Here is a 13922-nt window from a genome sequence, read left to right as displayed (position 1 = left end):
ATAATTACAGTTTGTAAATTTGCAGAAATGTCTCACATTCTTGGGAATAGGAAATCCATACACTAAGTACACACACTGAAATTTTATTTTATTTTTTTAACGTTTATTTATTTTTGAGAGAGAGCACAAGCCGGGTAGGGCCAGAGAGAGGGGAGGATACAAAATCCAAAGTAGGCTGCAGGTTCTGAGCTGTTAGCACAGAGCCCGATGCAGGGCTCAAACTCACCAACCTCCAGATCATGACCTGAGGCAAAGTCTGACACTTAAACTTGCTCTCACACATCGAAATTTTAAACCCTGTTTATATTTTCTTTTTAGGTCATGTTTAGGTAGTGACAGAAAAGTGGTCTTTCTACGATATTTGTTTTCATGTGTGGCACTTCTCTTGAGTAATTTGACTCTTACTGACATTTAATAAGCTAATCTCTAAGCTCTGAGAAATTGGCCATAAGAAATGTAGTTCAGTTTGCTCGGTTGATTGGTTAGTTTATTGTTCACTGTTTGACCATTGATCATAAAATTTTAGAGCTTGAAAGCACTTTAGACAATATTTGGTCCAAGGCTGCCATTTCACAGTGAGGACATGGGAACCCACAGAAGTGACAGTGCAGGGCTGGAGTGGATACTGAAACATTCTTCAAGATTCCAGTTGTCTTTCCTTGACTTGTCTGAGCTTAGAAAACAGATGCATCTGGTTATAATCTTCAGCATTATGGGCAGCACAGTGAAAAGCAAAAGAACTAGGGAAGAAGTTCTCCAAAATATTCCTTTCTCCTAGGTAGATTCACCCTGAAAAGAATACAATTATAGGGGCGGCTGGGTGGCTCAGTCGGTTAAGCATCCGACTTCGGCTCAGGTCATGATCTCGCGGTCCGTGAGTTCGAGCCCCGCATCAGGCTCTGTGCTGACAGCTCAGAGCCTGGAGCCTGCTTCACATTCTGCGTCTCCCTCTCTCTCTGACCCTCCCCCATTCATGCTGTCTCTCCCTGTCTCAAAAATAAATAAACGTTAAAAAAATTTAAAAAAAAAAGAATACAATTATAGAAGATTTTTTAGATGTATATTTTAGTTAAGTCATACTCTGAAAATTTGAAATCTTACCCTAAAATTAGTAGAAACTGGTCCATAGATACATTACATTACAATTTCAAAGGATAGAAGACCTGGCTGTCTCAGTCCCTAGAGCATGATGTGACCTTTGATTTCAGGGTTGTAAATTGGAGTTCCATGTTGGATGTAGAGAGCACTTAAAAATAAATATTTTTTTAAAAGTGTTTATTTATTTTGAGAGAGAGCCAGGGAGGTGCAGAGAGGGAGAGAGAGAGAATCAGAAGCAGGCTCCGTGCTGTCAGCATAGAGCCCAGCGCAGGGCTCAATCCCACAAACTGTGAATCACGACCCAAGCCAAAACCAAGAGTGAGTCCCTCAATGACTGAGCCACCTAGGTACCACTAAAAGTAAAATCCTAAAAAAAAAACAACTTTTTTTTCAAATCACAGTAAGTTTCAATTTCAAATAATAAGTGAATTACAGCTTTAATTATGTGAAGATAAGTAATTTTCTTTAAGGTCAAATTTCCATAGAGCTAAAGGGTTTAGGTGGCAGGTATATGGGAAAATAGACACTGAAGTCTTCACTAGCATATTTAAAAAGACTGGTTTAGGGGCACCTGACTGACTGAGTCCATAGAGCATGTGATTCTTGATCTTGGGGTTGTAAATTCAATCCGCATGTTGGGTGTAGGGATCACTTAAAAATAAAATTTTAGGGGCGCCTGGGTGGCTCAGTCGGCTGAGCGTCCGACTTCGGCTCAGGTCAGGATCTCGCAGTTTGTGAGTTCAAGCCCTGCGTCAGGCTCTGTGCTGACAGCTCAGAGTCTGGAGCCTGTTTCTGATTCTGTGTCTCCCTCTCTCTGCCCCTTCCTCACTCATGCTCTGTCTCTCTCTGTCTCTCAAAAATGAATAAACGTTAAAAAAATTTTTTTAATAAAAAATAAATAAATAAATAAAATCTTAAAAATAAATAAAATTTTAAAATAAAATGTTTTTTGGGCGCCTGGGTGGCGCAGTCGGTTAAGCGTCCGACTTCAGCCAGGTCACGATCTCGCGGTCCGTGAGTTCGAGCCCCGCGTCAGGCTCTGGGCTGACGGCTCAGAGCCTGGAGCCTGTTTCCGATTCTGTCTCTCCCTCTCTCTCTGCCCCTCCCCCGTTCATGCTCTGTCTCTCTCTGTCCCAAAAATAAATAAAAAAACGTTGAAAAAAAAAATTTTTTTTTAAAAATAAAATGTTTTTTTTAATTTATTTATTTTTGAGAGAGAGCATGAGCAGGGGAGGGGCAGAGAGAGAAAGGGAGAGAGAGAGAATCCCAAGCAGGCTTCATGCTGTCAGCATAGAGCAGTGTGGGGGCTTGATCCTACCAACTGTGACATCATGACCTGAGCTGAAACCAAGAATCAGACATTTAACCGAATGAACCACTCAGGTGCCCCTAAAATAAAATCTTAAAAAAAAAAAAAGTTGATTTTATTTCATTGGATATTCTGGTAATCTCAGCATTAATCTGAAGTCCTCCATATTCCTGACCCTGAGACTGAAAATCTCTTAGAATTGTAAAAAGGGGAGAAAATGAATATTTAGAAAGCTACTACCACATGCTGGACACAGTGCTAGGGGTTTAGATGCCCTGTTAGATATTATTGTTTTTATTTTGTGGGTGAGGAATCCCTCATTTGACAGGGCAAAGCAGTTATCCCAGGTCCTGCAGTGAGTTTGGTTTGAAAACCCAGGGCTCTTTCTCGGGGCCAACACCATTCTTCATAGGTTGAGGACAGAGTTTGGAGGGATCTTTCCTTGCAGGTAGGTTTTGAAATAACCTGTAAAGTTATATAAATGTCATACATTTTTATTAAATTTGGGGACCTCAGACCACATGCTACCATTACAGATTTTTAAAACAATATTCCTGATGTTAATTTGTTTTTTTATTACATACACTTCCTCCCACACAATAACAACAACGACAACAATAATAATAATGTCATGCTGGTGTGGAAGAGGCTAGAGAATGGTGAGAATTCTGGTTATATTGAGTCTTGAGATCAGAGAACGACTAAGGATGCTTTTACCCCAAAGACTAGGCCTGTGCCTAGGGCACTGACTGAGCAGTACCCAGCTCATTCTCTCTCTCACTTTACCTTTTGAAAAATGCTAGCATGCATTTGACAGACTGTCAGATGTTTAATGTATCAGTAGAGTAGAATTTAGTAATCTTGAGAGAAATGGAAAAGAATGCATGAAGATCAGCACATCCATGCTCTCCTTGGCTAAATGTTTCTCCCAGGATGAAATGAATATACATGCTCATCCTCACCAGTGGCTTCTAAAATCTGGGTCTTACTTTGTGATAGGGTCTTTTTACCTCAAAGATTCTTGAGGTATTTTTCTTTTTCTTTGTTTTTATCCCAAATGACCAAATAATGCATGTACATGTTATTGTATTTTTAAAAAACGTAAAAAGCAGAAATACATACATAGTTGTATATATAAAATTCTTCTTCACCCTTATACCCCAATCCTACCCTACACCTTTAATAGTCTGTATTTAGATTTGAAAGAATTTTTAATAAATTGTTTCATAGTGTGCATATTGTTCTATGAACTGTTTTTTTTTCTTTTTTACTTAATACTGCATCCTGAACATTTTCCTTGTCTTTATAGCCAACTCCATTGACTCTAATGGCTGCATAGATTTCCCTTGTATGTTTTCCATAATTTATTTTCCTATGGATGGACACTTAGGTTGTAGTGGGGGGTATTATTACAAACAGCTCTGCATTGAATATCCTAACATATGTATATCCACAGGAGGTGGAATTGCTGAATCGAAGAGTGACCACTTTTTAAATTTTGATAGACACCAATAATATTTTAGAGTACTTGTTTCTGCACATCCTTGAGATCACTAGATATAATCAATATTTTTAAGTTTGAGAATAAAAAGTAACAGCTTACTGTAATTTTCACTGCATTTCTCTCATCACTAGTAAAGCTGAACATATTATAAAGTGCTCAGTATATTTTCTAAGAATTTCTTATTCATGTTGTTTGCTCATGTCTCCATTTGTTTTCATTTTCTTTTAGATTGGTAAGAGTTGATTATATATTATAGATATCAGCTCTTCAGTCTTGTTGATATTACTTAATCTTTGTCATATTGCTCTGTTCATGTTGCTGCACAAGTTGTATGTGTTTTAATGTCTGATCAATTTTACCAGTCCTTTTTTTTTTTAAGATTTTATTATTTAAGTAATCTCTCCACCAACATGGTATTCGATCTCATGACCCCAAGATCAAGAGTTGCATGCTCCGCTGAACCAGCCAGGTGCCCCTTACCAGTCCTTTTTTTTAAGGTTTCTAAGTATTGTACCTTATTTTTTGTGTCCCAATATTTTAAAAGTATTCTTTATTTTCTATTTCTTTCAGAGATGTTGCTATATTTAGCTCTTTAATCCACCTGGAATTTATTTGGAGGATATAGGATAAAGTAGGGATCTATTCTTTCCCAACACTTTTTTATCACATAGCACATCTTTTTCCCATTAATTTGAAATGCTACCCATAAATATTTACAGTTCTCATATATACTATGGCCTGATTCTAGTCTCCTTTCTTTTTTTATTTGAGAGAGAGAGCACGCACACACATGCGTAGGCACACAGAGAGAGTGGAGAAGGGCAGAGAGAAGGAGAGAGAAAATCCCAAGCAGGCTCTGTGTTGTCAGCACTGAGATCATGACCCGAGCCAAAACCTAGAGTCAAATAGATGCTTGACCAACTGAGCCACTCAGGCGCCCTGAGATAGTGTGCTTCTTGATGAACACAGCATCACCAGTAAAATAGGAGAAAAATAGTTACCCTGAATCCAATCAAGTCTTGAGATCTGAGTTCAGCTTACAGGACATATAAGGGGGAGGAGGGAACAAATTAAATGACTTCTAAGAAAACAGTGTAACATGTGAGACTTTTTACAAAGTCTGTCTCTTAAACAGGTAAATGTCATGGGAAAAAAACTGAGGTCAAGTGGATGAGAAGATGTGTGGTAAATGAAAAGAACCTTAAGAGCCATAAAACCAAATGCAATTCATAGTGTCTGGTCTGAACAAACCAGCTATAAATGACATGTTTTGGATAACTGGTGATATTTGAATATGGACTGGGCATTAGGTGATATTAAGGAAATATTGTTAAATGTTTGGGGTATGATAATAATGCAATGATGTAGAAGAATGGACTTATTCTAGTACTGTGGACTGAATCGTGCCCCACCCCTTCCCAGCCCAATTTATATGTTGAAGCCCTAACCTCTAATGTGATGGTCTTTGGGGATGGGGCCTTTGGGAGATAATTAGGTTTAGATGAGGTCAAGAGGGTGTGGCCTTCATATTTTGATTATCATTCATATAAGAAGTAGAAAAGAGATGGCTCTCTGTGCACCATATGAGGACACAGTTAGAAGGTAGCCATCTGCAAGCCAGGAAACAGAGTCCTCACAAGGAACCAAATCAGCCAGCGCCTTGATCTTAGACTTTCCAGGTTCCAGAACTGTGAAAAATAAATGTCTGTTGTTTAAACCACCCAGTCTCGGGGTGCCTGGCAGTCTCAGTCAGTAGAGCATGTGACTCTTGATCTCAGGGTTGTAAGTTTGAGCCCCACATTGGATGTAGAGATTACTTAAAAATAAAATCTTTAAAAAAAAAAAACTCAAAAAACCACCCAATCTATAATACTTTGTTATAGCAGCTCAAGTCAACTGATAACTGAAGAATTTATGGATAAAGTATTTGAGTATAAAGCTTTAAAATGGTCTAGTAAGGAGGCACCCGGGTAGCTCAGTCAGCTGAGCATCCCACTCTTGATTTCAGCTCAGGTCGCGATCTCGTGGTTCATTTGGTCAAGCCCCACATCAGACTGTGTGTTTGCTGCACAGCACCTCCTTGGGATTCTCTCTCCCTCCCAACCTCCCACTTGTGCATGCTCTCTCTCTCTCTCTCTCTCTCTCTCTCTCTCTCTCTCTCTCACTCAAACAATTTTTTAAAGTAAATAAAAGTAAAATGGTTCAGTAAGTATATACTCTTTATCTCATTCTATCTATCCATTTACCTATGTATTTACCTATAAAACAACTATGGCAGAATATTAAGAATTATTGAATCCAGGTAATGGTTATTTCTTTTTTCGTTGTCTTTCTACTTTCTTATGTTTAAAATTTTTCATAATCAAAGCCAATTTTTTCTCTATATTCTCTATATTTTCAAGATTTTATTTTTAAGTAATCTTTACCATGCTCTACTTACTGAGCCAGCCATGTACCCCTATATTCTTACATATTTTAAAATTCTTTCTGTGATTTTGTCTGGGATAGTATTCAATTTCTAGATTAACTTGAAGAAAATTGATATATTTAAATATTGAATTTTTAAATAGGAATTTCTTAAAATACTGATTTTCTGTAATTAAAGGAAAAGGTATAAGAATACCTGGCTGGCCCAGTGGGAAGAGTGTGCAACTCTTCATCTTAGGGTCATGAGTTCAAGTCCCACATGGGGTATAGAGATTACTTAAATAAATTAAAACTTATATATATATATACATGTATACATACATATATGTGTGTATATATATAAATAAATTAAATAATAATAATAAATTAATAATAAATAATAATAATTAAGTAATAATAATAATTAAATAAATTAAAACTTGTATATACATGTTTACATACATCTATGTATGTATACATGTATATATGTATACATGTATACATATATGTATGTATACATGTGTATATATATGTATGTATATATGTGTGTGTGTATATGTATATGTCTTTGAATTTATTTAAGTCCTTCAGTAAATAAACCATGATACATTTATTATGAGCATGATTTTGTGTATTGTTCCTGTATTTTACCACTGTTACTAGGAGAAGGTACAGCCTGATCCATAGGAATGCAAACTTTTTTTCGTTAAACATACACTTCCAGCTTCTTTTGTTCACAAGGGAGATAGTATTTTAAATTACTGTCCAGACTAATTTCAGTTCCTCCTCCTGGCTTCTTACAAGGCCCAGAGGCCTACTGGGGCAAAAGAAATTATACCTATTACTGTCTGACCAAAGCAGAAGCCACTACATCTGGGACACTTTCATTTCCACCAAGGCCCAACAGAACTTTGAAATTAAACTCTTTTCATTATTTTAGTCTTGAGTTTTGGGCAGTGCAGTCTCTCATCACCTCATTTTTGTAAGTGTAAAGGAGGCTCTTATGAAGATTTATTAACCTTATGTTCACAGTAAGCTCTGGGGGCACCATAAGATTGTGATTTCAGCTATAGTAATTTCCTGCTGTATTTATTTCCAATGGGCTTTTAAAAATTTGAAATATAATAAACATGTTATAGAAGCAAAGATCTGGATGTTAGTTCAGTGAGTTTTAAAATTATATACCCCTGTATAACCACCACTCAAAACAAGATACAGAATCAATGATCCTTATAGAAATACCATCCATGCAATCATAAGCATGATTCCCTGTGTCAAGCCCGTGTCCAGACAATCCCCCATGCCATTCCAATCCATCTGCCACCCTTCCCTTGCCCCTGCTTGCTGCTCTCCACCTCTGACATCCCTTTGGCACTATACCTCAAGTTTCTGAACCTTCCCTCCCACCCAACATGACTGAATGGGATCGGCTCTGCTGGCTCGGGTCTTGGTCCTCTTCCTCAGACATAACTGGGATACAGAATTCGCAGACCCAAGCTGTCCCTGAGTTTGGCCCTTTCTCCTGGCTGCACCCCACCAGGCCTCCTCCCAGGGGGGCTTGGTAGCGGTAGGACAGAGCATGCTTCAGGTAGGAATCAGCAGAGATAATCAGGTAATGTGAAGCAGCTAATAGCCTCCTTCACCTTCACTACAAACATTTGTCTTTCCAATTGTTGCAGGACAAGAAAGACATCCTTTGTCTGACTCTGCCCTTATCCACACAGTTAGAAGTAAATTAAAGGCATCAATTTCAAGTCACTTCTGTAGCTGTAAAAGTGTAAAAGCAATTTATTCTCTATCTCCTGTTGTGACTGGGAGAATATTCCCTGCAAAGACTTTGGAAGAGAACTGGCTACCAATTCCAATATATTGGGTGATTTTTCTGTCTTTTTGCTACAAATTTTCCTATGAGGAGGTCCTAGCCTAGTCTTGGTTCTCCCTCTCACACACTGTTTTCCATAGGAGTAGGGAGGGCAGAAAAGAGTAAACACATAGATCTATAGGTTTGGATTTTGTTTGTTTAAGTTTATTTTGATTTTTAAAATTTTTTTTTAACGTTTATTTATTTTTGAGACAGACAGAGAGAGAGAGAGAGAGAGAGAGAGAGAGAGGATGAACAGGGGAGGGTCAGAGAAAGAGGGAGACACAGAATCTGAAACAGGCTCCAGGCTCTGAGCTGTCAGCATAGAGCCTGACGCAGGGCTCAAACCCACAGACTGTGAGATCATGACCTGAGCCGAAGTCGGATGCTTAACCGACTGAGCCACCCAGGCGCCCCTATTTTGAGAGAGAGCGAGCACGCACAAGCAGTGGAGGGACAGAGGGAGAATCCCAAGCAGACTTTGTTTGCACTGTCAGTGCAGCTCCTGACACAGGGCTCGAACTGTGAGATCATGACCTGAGCTGAAATCAAGAGTCAGATGCTCAACTGACTGAGCCATCCAGGCAACCCTCACAGATCTATAGTTTTTAATTCTTATATGGTAGGAGGTTTTAACTATCATTTTTTCCCTCTTCAGTGATACTAGAGCACAAATCAACAGATTAAGTTGGATTCTCCATTAACTTCATTGTTAAATGCAGATTCAAGTGAGTAGTGAATTGCTTTATCCAAAGTTAGGGGCTTTGCAAAGACAAAAACAGCTGGAATGACCCATAACATAGGCAATCAGCTTCTAGAAATTGTCCATAAAAGTGAGCTGTCATTTAATAATATTTCTGGAAAGAAAAATTATGTTTTCACATTTAATGTATTAGCTTAATTTTTTTAGCTTATGCATTATCAAATATATTAAAAAGAACATGTTTCTGACTTAAATCTAGCTGCCAAAATAACGTTAAAATGTATTTGGAAAATCCAAGTGAAGATAGGCGCCTGGGTGGCTCAGTGGGTTAAGCATCCGACTTCGGCTCAGGTCATGATCTCGCAGTTTGTTGAGTTCGAGCCCGACATCAGGCTCTGTGCTAACAGCTCAGAGCCTGGAGCCTGCTTCAGATTCTGTGTCTGCCCCTCCCATGCTCATGCTCTGTCTCTCTCTGTCTCTCTCTGTCTCTCAAAAATAAACGTGTAAAAAAAAAAAAAGTAAAAAAAAAAAAAAAGAAAGAAAAGGAAAGAAACTCCAAGTGAAGAGTTTGCAGATCAAACTTGTCTTTTGGCCACCATGTTCATTTTCTGGACCGTGCTCCACCCTGCTCCATAGTAAACTTTCAAGATGGTAAATCTGATCATATTTTATCAACTAAAATGTTCTCACAGCCCCTTGCCCCATTTAGAGAGTCTTGAATTCATCTTCTGGACCATCCTACACACTTATATAAGAGTCATCTTTATTATTATTTTATTTTAGTTTGAAAATGTCAAACCTACAAGTTAATCTAGGGGGGAACCATCTGAGAAAATGTTACAGACATCATGACCTCTATCTCCTAAAAACAGGAACATTTTCCTACATAACCATAATGTCATTGTCAAATTCAGGAAACTTAACATTCCTTGACAATACAATTATCAAATGTTTAGTTCATCTTCACAATTCACCAATTGTCCTAATAATGCCCTTTATAGCATTGGTTTTCCCTGACCCAGGAAGCAATCCTTTTTCTAACAGTTAGGCTCAGGATGTGTACTTTTGCAGGAATTTTCTACTGTGATGGTGCATCCTTGCTGTGTCAGGTAAGGAGGCCCAGGATGACAGTTTGCCTTATTCTGGGTAATTAATGAACTTTGATCACTGGGTTCATTAAGGTGTTGCCTGCCAATTTTTCCCACTATAAAGGTATAACTTTTCCCTTTGTAATTAATAATTTGTGGGGAGATAGTTTAAGACCACAAACTTCCACCCAGTGATTTAGTACACATTGAGGATTCTGAATCAGTTGTTACTATAATGGTACAGATAGTGACTTTCTAATTACGTTCTACATTTATTTATTGACTTTCTATAGAAAGAGGAGCTTTATTTTCTCTCCTGTGTATGTATGTATGCATGTATGTATGTGTGTATGCATGTATGCATGCATGTAGGTAGGTGGATAGATTATGGATTTACTTCTAGTTTTCTATAATGGATTATAATCCCTTAGTGTCACTATGTATTTTGATGCTCAAATTGTCTCAGATTTGACTAGTGGGTAGCACTTCATATTAGCTTCTGTGTCCTTTTGACATGTCCCCATCAATTTTTTAGTGCTTCCTTACTTTCTGGCACAAGATTTTCAGGGTTTAACTTGTCCTTTCCCTGCCCTGGAGTCAGTTATTCCTCCAGGAAGGTCTAGCTGTCTTTACTGGGTCATAATATTTATTATTTTAAAATTTTTTTTAATGTTTATTTACTTTTGAGAGAGAGACAGCATGAGCAGGGGAGGGGCAGAGAGAGAGGGAGACACAGAATTGGAAGCAGGCTCCAGGCTCTGAGCTGTCAGCACAGAGCCCAACATGGGGCTCGAACTCATGAACTTTGAGATCATGACCTGAGCCGAAGTCGGACACTTAACCCACTGAGCCACCCAGGTGCCCCTGGTCACAGTATTTAAAAAACACTCAAGGCCTCTGAGAACTGATTCTAGTCTCGTCTACAAAATCTCCTGCGATTTCTTCACTGCCTTGTATGCTCTGCCACATACCCTCTCAGAGTCCCCAAAGTGCCATACTCCCCCATACTCTTGCATTTGCCCATGCTGTAGCGTCTTCCTGGAGGCCCTTACCACCACTTTTCTGTGTGGCTAATTCTTAAACCCTTTTTCACAACTATTTAAGTGTTAACTGATGTGTGGTCTTCTCTGACTGCCTTTGAATCCCAGCCTGACCTCTGCTCCTGGTAGCACTCTCTGTCACATGGTAGGAAAATGGCATCTCATTTGTTTTGTTTGGTTTGGTTTGGTTTGGTTTGGTTTTGAAGTAGCATTTCAGGGTGCCTGGGTGGCTCAGTTAGTTAAGCATCCAACTCTTGATTTCGGCTTAGGTCATGATCTCATAGTCGTGAGATGGAGCACCCCATTGGGCTCTGTGCTGGGCATGGAGCCTGCTTAAGATTCTCTCTCTCCTCCCTTTGCCCCTCCCCTGCTTGTGCACTCTCTCCCTCAAAAAAATAAAATATAGTAAAATAAATAGCATTTATTTTTTTAAGTAATATCTACACCCAATGTGGGGGCTCAAACTCACAACCCTGAGATCAAGTGTTGCATACAGTACCAGCTGAGCCAACCAGGTGCCCCATCTCATTGTTTTAATTTATATTTGCCTGATTATCACTGTAAGTATATCTGATTTCTGTGTGGGAAATAGAAAATAATACTGTTCAAGAAAACAAGAGAACTGGCATTATAAGGCAATGAGGTTTCTATTCTTTGTTGCACTGTGTTTTTAGTTGAGTCTTCTGTAACCAATTAGTATTAACTAATCTAGAGAAGGTTATAATGCAAGACAATTTGATTATTACTTATAAAAATAACTTCATTAAATAGATAATATATCCACCTCAAAATTCAATATTTTATGTATCCAGATATAGTCTATGCATATTCAAGCACATATCTGTTATTAAGTACTCTGTGAGTGGTTCACTTTTATATGTTAAAACAAAATGACATAAGAAAACTTACAGAATGAATTTTATAGTTTTTAATGGAGATATGTGTGATTACACTGCAGCCCATAGATTCTAACTCAATATTAGAACAATTTCTCAACATTAATAAATGAATACATTTTCTTTCCTTAAAGAAGTGGCAGAAAGATACTTTATTTCTCTTTGGTCACAGGTCTCTCTGCCAGAATGGTTCTGGTACTGTATTTTAATTTTCCTAACTACACAACGTACATCGATCATTGTTTCTAATACCTTTTTTTTCATTGAGGCATAATCCACAGAACGTTATATTAGTTTCAGATGTAAATGTAATGATTCAATATTTGTATATATTGCAAAATCATCACAATAAGTCCAGTTAACACCTGTCACCATATATAGTTACAAAATGTGTTTTTCTTGTGATGAGAACTTTCAAGATCTACTCTCCTAGCTACTTTCAAATATGCGGTAAGGTATTATTAATTAGAGGGGTGCCTGGGTGGCTCAGTTGGTTAAGCATCCCACTCTTGGTTTCGGCTCAGGTCATGATCTCATGGTTGGTGAGTATGAGCCCCAAAGTGGGCACTGTTACTGCGGATCCTGCTTGGGATTCTCTCTCTCTACCTCTCACGTTCTGTCTCTCTCCCTCTCAAAAATAAATAAACTTAAAAAAAAAAGGTATTATTAACTGGAGTCATCATGCTGTACATTACATTCCCATGACTTATTTATTTTATAAATGGAAATTGTATTTTTTGACTCCCTTCACCCATTTTGCCTATCCATGCCACAGGCAACCAGTAGTCTACTCTCTATATTCATGAGCTTGGTTTTATTTTGTTTTCATATTCTACATATAAGTGAAATCAGACATATTTATCTTTTCTTATCTAACCTATTTTACTTACTTTAATGTCCTCAAGATCCATCCATGTCAACAGGAAATGGCAAGATTTCATTCTTTTCATGGCTAAGTAATATTCCTGTGTGTGTGTGTGTGTGTTGTGTGTGTGTGTTGTGTATACATATATATGTATACACACATATATATTCACACAACACACACACACACACACACACACATATGTATACATTTTCTTTATCCATCCATCGATGGACACTTAGACTGCTCCCATGTCTTGACTATTATAAATAATGCTTCAGTGAGCATGAAGGTGCAGATATCTTTTTTGAGTTACTGTTTTCACTTTTTTTTTTGGATCTTTTGGTAGCTCTACTTACAGTATTTTGAAGAACCTCCGTATTGTTTTCCATAGTGGCTGCACCAATTTACATTCCTACCAACAGTACACCAGAGTTCCCTTTTCTCCACATCCTTGTCAACACTTGTTATTTATCGTCTTTTTGATTTTAGCCATTCTGACAGGTGTGAGGTGATACCTCATTGTGGTTTTGATTTGCATTTCCCTGATGATTAGTTATTTGATCGTCTCTTCATGTACCCATTGTCTATCTGTTTGTCATCTTTGGAAAAATGTCTCCAGTACATTATTTATTATTTATTTATTTAAAAACTTTTATTTTTTGGGGCGCCTGGGTGGCTCAGTCGGTTAAGCATCCGACTTCGGCTCAGGTCACGATCTCGCGGTCCGTGAGTTCGAGCCCCGTGTCAGGCTCTGGGCTGATGGCTCAGAGCCTGGAGCCTGTTTCCGATTCTGTGTCTCCCTCTCTCTCTGCCCCTCCCCTGTTCATGCTCTGTCTCAAAAATAAATAAATGTTAAAAAAAAAATTTAAAAAACTTTTATTTTTAAGTTATCTCTATATCCAGTGTGCCACTTAAACTTACGATCCTGAGATCAAGAGTCATATGCTCTACCAACTGAACCAGCTAGGTGCCCCTTCAATACATTTTTGAAAGCATTTTCTTTTGCTTTGTTTTCCCCTTGTGTGGCACACAGTATTAATTCACAGGAGGGCCTCATACTTGCCTATATAGACATGAGCAACAAAATCTCAAAATCTGAGCTTTCAGTCTACAAAAAGGGAGAGGAAAGTATGGGTTTAAGCAGAAGAA

General features: G+C 38.1%; 1 protein-coding gene across 3 annotated transcripts in view; it reads right to left on the bottom strand.

Annotated features, from left to right (window-relative positions):
* Positions 1 to 465: 465 nt before the first annotated feature.
* The window catches only part of PRXL2C (peroxiredoxin like 2C), a 37301-nt gene continuing 23844 nt past the window's right edge, over positions 466 to 13922 (bottom strand). For all 3 annotated transcript variants that reach the window (XR_009251728.1, XR_009251729.1, XM_058695483.1), the window contains one exon: positions 466 to 789. The gene's annotated coding sequence lies outside the window, so the exon portion shown is untranslated. The remainder of the gene's footprint in view (positions 790 to 13922) is intronic.

This window comes from Neofelis nebulosa, chromosome 12 (assembly GCF_028018385.1).
Source record: "Neofelis nebulosa isolate mNeoNeb1 chromosome 12, mNeoNeb1.pri, whole genome shotgun sequence".
In the NCBI taxonomy this organism is placed as follows: Eukaryota; Metazoa; Chordata; class Mammalia; order Carnivora; family Felidae; genus Neofelis; species Neofelis nebulosa.
This window is presented reverse-complemented; position numbering and strand designations above follow the sequence as displayed.